The sequence below is a fragment of the Triticum urartu genome, unplaced genomic scaffold, assembly GCF_003073215.2.
Source record: "Triticum urartu cultivar G1812 unplaced genomic scaffold, Tu2.1 TuUngrouped_contig_8019, whole genome shotgun sequence".
Taxonomy (NCBI): domain Eukaryota; kingdom Viridiplantae; phylum Streptophyta; class Magnoliopsida; order Poales; family Poaceae; genus Triticum; species Triticum urartu.
In genome coordinates, this window is record NW_024118923.1 from 1 (window position 1) to 8630 (window position 8630).

General features: G+C 40.3%; 1 long non-coding RNA gene across 1 annotated transcript; it reads right to left on the reverse strand.

The window, feature by feature from the left end:
* Nucleotides 1-7893: 7893 nt before the first annotated feature.
* LOC125531757 lies at nt 7894-8579 on the reverse strand. The gene is made up of 2 exons (XR_007293498.1): nt 8385-8579; nt 7894-8163 (listed from the first exon to the last, which is right to left on the reverse strand). It is a non-coding gene; the product is annotated as an uncharacterized LOC125531757 (long non-coding RNA).
* Between the last annotated feature and the right edge of the window lie 51 nt (nt 8580-8630).

An 8630-nucleotide genomic window follows, 5' to 3' on the forward strand; every position in this document is an offset into this window, starting at 1 on the left:
CAGACGATTCATGTACGGAAGAAATCGACCTTGATTTGTTCTGAAAATACTATTGTCGATTAATAAACGACCTTGATTCATGTACGGAAGAAATCGACCTTGATTTGTTCGATTCCCGCTGTTAGTCTTTTTTTTGAAAAAACGAAACCAACGAAGCGTTCGGGGTGTTGTTAGATTCTGAACGTTCTGAAAATACTATTGTCGATTAATAAATATATGTATACTATAGTTTTCGCATAAATCTCCATTCGAGAGCGACACTTATTTTGGGACAGAGGGAGTAATAATAATAATGATGATGATGGTGATGATGATGATGATGTAACAATAATTTATTAACTTATCAAGGCAAAAAGAGTTTAATACTTTTTGTTATCTCTTGATGGTGGAATCCGATCCATTTTGGATCGAATGAAAAAATTGTTTATACTGCTATAATTAATATTAAGTTAAAATTCAGAAAATAGTTAAACTGAATATTCTTATTAGAAGTTGTAGCAATATCCAAAGGAAACACAGTGAATGATTTTGCTCCACACATGCTCTTATCCTAGATAGACAACCTGAGGAAAACGTCACTCTTAGCCAATTATTTCCAAGGGCTCTATGTGTGTTGTATGGACATGCTTTTTTTGCTTGCTTGTTTGTTTGTTAATGTGATTGTACATATGCTATCATGTTCTTTTCCATTAAACGCAGACGATTCATGTACGGAAGAAATCGACCTTGATTTGTTCGATTCCCGCTGTCAGTCTTTTTTTTTTGAAAAAACGAAACCAACGAAGCGTTCGGGGTGTTGTTAGATTCTGAACGTTCTGAAAATACTATTGTCGATTAATAAATATATGTATACTATAGTTTTGACATAAATCTCCATTCGAGAGCGACACTTATTTTGGGACAGAGGGAGTAATAATAATAATAATAATGATGATGATGATGATGATGATGATGATGTAACAATAATTTTGCTCCACACATGCTCTTATCCTAGATAGACAACCTGACGAAAACGTCACTCTTAGCCAATTATTTCCAAGGGCTCTATGTGTGTTGTATGGACATGCTTTTTTGCTTGCTTGTTTGTTTGTTAATGTGATTGTACATATGCTATCATGTTCTTTTCCATTAAACGCAGACGATTCATGTATGGAAGAAATCGACCTTGATTTGTTCTGAAAATACTATTGTCGATTAATAAACGACCTTGATTCATGTACGGAAGAAATCGACCTTGATTTGTTCGATTCCCGCTGTCAGTCTTTTTTTTGAAAAGACGAAACCAACGAAGCGTCCGGGGTGTTGTTAGATTCTGAACGTTCTGAAAATACTATTCTCGATTAATAAATATATGTATACTATAGTTTTGGCATAAATCTCCATTCAAGAGCGCCACTTATTTTGGGACAGAGGGAGTAATAATAATAATGATGATGATGATGTAACAATAATTTATTAACTTATCAATGCAAAAAGAGTTTAATACTTTTTGTTATCTCTTGATAGTGGAATCCGATCGATTTTGGATCGAATGAAAAAATTGTTTATACTGCTATAATTAATTTTAAGTTAAAATTCAGAAAATAGTTAAACTGAATATTCTTATTAGAAGTGGCAGCAATATCCAAAGGAAACACAGTGAATGATTTTGCTCCACACATGCTCTTATCCTAGATAGACAACCTGAGGAAAACGTCACTCTTAGCCAATTATTTCCAAGGGCTCTATGTGTGTTGTATGGGCATGCTTTTTTGCTTGCTTGTTTGTTTGTTAACGTGATTGTACATATGCTATCATGTTCTTTTCCATTAAATGCAGACGATTCATGTACGGAAGAAACCGACCTTGATTTGTTCTGAAAAAACTATTGTCGATTAATAAACGACCTTGATTCATGTACGGAAGAAATCGACCTTGATTTGTTCGATTCCCGCTGTCAATCTTTTTTTTCAAAAAACGAAACCAACGAAGCATTCGGGGTGTTGTTAGATTCTGAACGTTCTGAAAATACTATTGTCGATTAATAAATATATGTATACTATAATTTTGGCATAAATCTCCATTCGAGAGCGACACTTATTTTGGGACAGAGGGAGTAATAATAATAATGATGATGATGATGATGATGATGTAATAATAATTTATTAACTTATCAAGGCAAAAAGAGTTTAATTCTTTTTGTTATCTCTTGATGGTGGAATCCGATCCATTTTGGATCGAATGAAAAAATTGTTTATACTGCTATAATTAATATTAAGTTAAAATTCAGAAAATAGTTAAACTGAATATTCTTATTAGAAGTGGCAGCAATATCCAAAGGAAACACAGTGAATGATTTTGCTCCACACATGCTCTTATCCTAGATAGACAACCTGAGGAAAACGTCACTCTTAGCCAATTATTTCCAAGGGCTCTATGTGTGTTGTATGGACATGCTTTTTTGCTTGCTTGTTTGTTTGTTAATGTGATTGTACATATGCTATCATGTTCTTTTCCATTAAACGCAGACGATTCATGTACGGAAGAAATCGACCTTGATTTGTCTTTTCCATTACGTGTCCATCTTTTCTCAAGTCGGTGCGTGGATAAGTACATCTCTGTCAGTAACTGATCTACAATATATTTGGTATAAAAACTCCCCTCCATATATGAGTGAGTAGCCTGCCGGTGAGCTAGGTCACTCATTTGCGGTTTCAGCTACAGTTACTTTGTAATGGTAGTTGCTACTGTTTGTCCTAGTCTTATTTCATCAACATAGTGTTTTTGGTAGGCTTAGTTCAAATAATTAAGCTCACTGCAACCTTTACCTAGTTAGAAATAATATACGAGTAGTTAGCAATCATTATGATACCCAATATTGTTTGGGTTAATAATTATGCTTGGTTCGTTATGCACTATAAATATTTTCTATTGTTACCCTAGCTATTAAATAATTATGCTTAGTTCAAAACACTTACGACAGTTATTGTTTTAGATACTTATATAGGAATTTTAGAAACATAGGATAGTTGATACTGTTTTAAATAATTTGCAAACGTAGTTGATACTATTTTGAAAACTTAGGATGGTTTTCACTATCTGAAATATTTAGGATAGTTGCTATTGTGTTTTCAATACCAATGACACTTGGTGCTATTTTAAATACTTAGGATAGTTGCTGCTCATTAATTTGATATAAGGTTGACACTCATTTTGTAAAGTTAGTCCATATTCTCATGGTTTAGTAAATAAAGTATGATTATTGTCTTTAGCTTTTGTAGGCAAACATGTAGCGGCCCGAGGGAGAGGAAATATATAATCAAGTAGAGTACGGTCCATTCGATAAGCTTCAATAAGACTTTCACCTGGTTTTCGTTTGAAATTATAGATCATGTGCCTCGCTCCATAAGAATTCTTGTTTGGGTAAAAATGAGTCAAGAATGCACTAGATAAAAAAATTCGAGTGTCAAAAGTACCTGCGGGATGAGTTAATAGCCAAGATTTTGCTTTGGTGGCAATGTGAAAAAAGCTTAAGTATCATCTCATCATAAGTAAAAACATGTAATTTAAAATCATCTAATGCAAAAAGTGTTTAATACAGAAATCATTTATGTCATTTTATCAATGCAAAAAGAGTTTAATTGAACATCATTGTCAGAAGTGGCGACACTATCCAAAGCAACCATAGTCTGCACGTGGAATGTTTTTCCTCCACACTTACTCTTATCGTTGACAACCCAACGAAATTAAGCATCACTCTAAGACAATTATTCTTCTGGCACTTTACGCGTGTCATATGGACATGCATGGTCGACATGCTTGTTTGTTTGTTTGTTTATGTAATTGTGTGCATGAAATCACGTTCTTTCTTCTGAGATGCGGGTTTACGTACAGAAGCAATAGATCTTAGTTTGTTCTTTGCATAAGCTTCTGTCTTCTCTCAAGTTTCGCACTGCACAGATAGGTACGTCTCTGTCTGTAAGTGAGGTGAAAGGTGTTGGCCGGCTATGCCATGTTGAATGGTGTTAATTGATCACAGATGACCAGGTGTGTATACACGAAGACCACATAACAATAATTTATATTAACTTATCAATGCAAAAGGAGTTTAATACTGCAATAATTCATATAAATTTACAATGAAAAATATAGTTAAACTCAATATTCTTATTACAAGTGGAAGCAATATCAAAAGCAAATATAGTGTGCATGTAGAATGCTTTTGCTCCACCCATGCTCTTATCCTAGCTACGCAACCTCAGAAAAGCATCACTCTTAGGCAATTATTTTCCGGGGGCTTTATGCGAGTTATATGGTCATGCTTGTTAGTTTGCTTCTGTGATCACACGTATGATATCATGTTCTTTCGCATCAGACGCAGATTCACGTACGGAAGAAACCGACCTCTCTTTGTTTGTTGCATTAGGTGTCCGTCTTTTCTCAAGCAGCTGCACAGATATGTACGAGTCTATCAGTAAGTGATGTACAATAAGATTTCACTGAAATTTGTCCCTCTACTATATCTCTTAAAAGAATTATATGTATGCAATGTGCACAATTCTTATTTTTGCATTTGAAATCCTACAAAACAAAGAAGGTAATGCAAATCCATAGGTGAAACATCCACTATAACCTTTTAGAAAAATAACGAGTAGCACCGCATTTTATGGAGAGATATGTGGGACTGATAGACATGGAAAATCACAGTTGTCTTTATTGGCGACAAGTGGCGGAGAAATTTCGTGTTTTAACCTTTTTCTCAAACCTATTCGAGATCTGACCCTAGTTTAAATTTTTTTCGGGATCTGACCCTTTTGCTACCACCAAGGTCCCTGGCGGTAGGGTATAACAGCCTACCGCCAAGGTCCCTGACGGTAGGGTTGCATGCCCTACTGCAAAATCCTGCTAAGTATTGAACACAGTGCGTGCTCGTGCCTACCGCCAAGCACCTTGGCAGTAGGGTTGTACAGGCTACCGCCAATCTGTTTGGCGGTAGGGATGTTTCCTACCGCCAAGGTCCCTGGCGGTAGGCTGTTACACCCTACCGCCATAGACCTTGGCGGTAGTAAAAGGGTCAGATCTCAAAAAAAATTCAAACTAGGGTCAGATCTTGAATAGGTTTCAGAAAAAGGGTCAAAACACGAAAAATTGGCCCAAGTGGCATAACACATATCCAATTGCGGGCGGCCACTGCTGCCTGTGAGCTATGTCACTCCTTTAGGGTTTCAGCTATGCTTAGCTCGTAATGATAGTTGCTACCTGGGTCTAGTTTTACTTCATCAACATAGTGTTTCTAGATAGGTTTAGTTAAAATATATAAGCTCGATGCAACTTTTACCTAATTAAAATAAGCTGGCGATGCAGAAGCCTCCGCCGTGGAAGTAGACGATGTTGGAGCTGATCGCCGGCTCCTCTTCTTCTTCCTCTAGCTTCCTTTCAAAGCTGACGGAAGAACAAAGAACATAGATATTTGGTGGCCGCTGTATCACACAGCCGACGATTTTCTCTTCTCTATATTCTCTCTTGAAAGCAAATATGCGTACAAGTGCTTAAGTAGACTCACGCCCACGCAGCCGGGCCCCACTAACTGCATGCACGCACCCACTCACACCACTAACTAATGACCTGATCTTCTCCTAGAATCACTCTAGAAACCACACGACCCGGCCACTCATGCAGCAGCAGCTAACAACCTCGGACATGCATACACAGCAGCCTCTCGCCACCGTTTGGCATCTCGCCATGCGCCATATCTCACGGCGCCTCGCATCTCACCTCCTGTATGTTCTCCGAGGCTCCACCTGCTACAACTACCTATATGCATGGACAAGCAAACTAATATGCAGATACATGTGACTGAAGATTAAGAAAGCTAACAATCACCCCCCTAATCTTGATTCCCAATTCTTCATGGAGCGTCAAAGGAGAGCTGGCTCGTCATCGACGTACTATCCCAGCAGCGCCTTCTCCTCCTCCTTCTTCTTCTCAGGACACTCCCAAGCGAAGTGACCAAGTTTGCGGTAATTGTAACACTGTACCTCACTTTTGTCCCTGCGCCCTCCACCGCGTCCACGGCCACGACCACGTCCTCGCGACGAGTTGTGTCCTCTCGCCAAGAAAAGTTGCTCCTCTTCACGTCCTGTCGACCGTTCCTTGACAAGCTCCTCATGCGCCTTGAGTGAACCAATGGCCTCCTCCATGGCCATCTTGTTGGTGTCGCCGAACAACGCAATGGAGGACGCAACGTGGATGAACTTGTTGGAGACGGCTTGGAGCAGCTTCTTCACGACGTACTTCTCTACCATCGCATCACCAAGCTCACGGATGCGCCCCACGAGCATCGTGAACCTCGCCGCGAAATCATCCACGGACTCCACATCACCCATCTTGAGGCCATCAAATTCCGAGCGCAAGGATTGAACCCTCGCCTCCCGGACGCGCTCGACGCCCACATGCATGGAGCGTAGCGCCGCCCACAACTCGGCTGCGGTCTCCTTCTCCGCAACTCGCAGCAGCGTCGAGTCGTCGATGGACTGGGAGATGATCGTCATGGCCATCTCCTCCTTGCCCTTGTCGCCCTCCGATGAGGCCTCGCGATCAACGGCCCCCCACGCGCCGTTGGCGCGCAAGAGGTACTTCATTCTCATCACCCACGCCGCGTAGTTCGTCCTCGTGAGCAGAGGAAATGGGAGCTTCCCCGCTGCCGCCGTCGCCGCCGCCGTCGCGGCCACCGGCATGGCCGCCGAGTCTCTCGGCACCATGGCTCCACTCGCTGAAGAGTCACGCGGCATCGTCTTCGTCATCACCTAGCGCTGATACCAAATGTTGGAGCTGATCACCAGCTCCTCTTCTTCTTCCTCTAGCTTCCTCTCAAAGCTCACGGAAGAACAAAGAACACAGATATTTGGTGGCCGCTGTATCACACAGCCGACGATTTTCTCTTCTTTATATTCTCTCTTGAAAGCAAATATGCGTACAAGTGCTTAAGTAGACTCACGCCCACGCAGCCGGGCCACACACTCGCCCACTAACTGCATGCACGCACCCACTCACACCACTAACTAATGACCTGATCTTCTCCTAGAATCACTCTAGGAACCACACGACCCGGCCACTCATGCAACAGCAGTTAACAACCTCGGACATGCATACACAGCAGCCTCTCGCCACCGTTTGGCATCTCGCCATGCGCCATATCTCACGGCGCCTCGCATCTCACCTCCTGCATGTTCTCCGAGGCTCCACCTGATACAACTACCTATATGCATCGACAAGCAAACTAATATGCAGATACATGTGACTGAAGATTAACAAAGCTAACAGACGAGCACCGGGAGCTTCGGATGATTCTTTTCTGTGCGGCCGGCGGTGGTTGGCCTGTACATCCGAAGGCGGAGGGCGTGGCCCGGGGTGGACACCACACGGTGTCTTTCCACTAGACGGGCAGGTCGGAGACTCGGAGGGGACGTGTCTCAGCATCGGCAAGTGAGAGTAGTCCAGGCTGCGCCTCACGGTGCCGTCGCTCACACTACTAGGAAAACAGTTTTTAACGATGACAAATGTGGTCGTGAAAGATTGAATTGTGGTTGTTAAAGGTCATTAATGACCACAATCTGCTGGTCGTTGTAGGCTCCCTCGTTAAAAGTATAACGACCACATACCTTTTGTGGTCGTTATTCTTCTAACGACGGAATGGTGTGTGGTCGTCAATCCCAAGGTAATAACGACCATAATTGTAGTATTAACAACCACTTTTGTCATCGTTAATAATACTATTACCAACCACGCTCTCTTCACAATTTGATATTCTTCAGAACAACCTACATATAGTATAACTTTTCGTTCAACAATCACTTTATGTAGCATCCAACATTTGAATATTAACATCCACATTAATATAGAAACAAAAGAACCTGAATTGAAAAGATCATAGCCACTTTTATTAATAGACATACCAATATTCCGACATACAATTCTGGAATTAAAATATCATTTAAGAAATGGAGTCAAAATCATTCCTTATATAACCAATGTACTTGATAATATCTATCTGGAAAATGAGACAACTAGAAAAGAAAATATTATTAATCTTCACTTGAGGAACACCACCATTGTTTGAATGGATATCATTCTTCATCAGCTATCCCTCCTGTTGCTTCTATATATTATGGTGGACCATCAGTCCTACAAAATGTTGAGTAGTTTATGAAAGTCAGTCTTCTAAATAAATTGACACAAAATATAATAGTATAATGAATGTATGAACTTCATCATATCATTTCCCATGTCACCGTCATTGCTGGCATCAACTTCATCATTCATAGTTGCAATATGTTATGAGTGACTAGAAGACAATAAAGCATAGAAACAATTATTGGTAAAATACATGATTCTTAGAAACGCACTTTTGGAATCATCTGCATCCCATTTTGTAAAAAACAAGATTGGTGTATTTGTTGGCGCATCATTTCCATCTATGAAAAAAAGCAACCACATTATATCATCCCGTAGAAGATACTTGAATAATATTTTTATGTTTATGTAGTACCTTTTGTAGCTATCTTGTACTTCTTCCCGGGTTCCTCATATTGCTTATGAGGCCTGTGAGTAACCCTTTTCCTGATGAAATCCGCTAATTTACTTGATTGCTC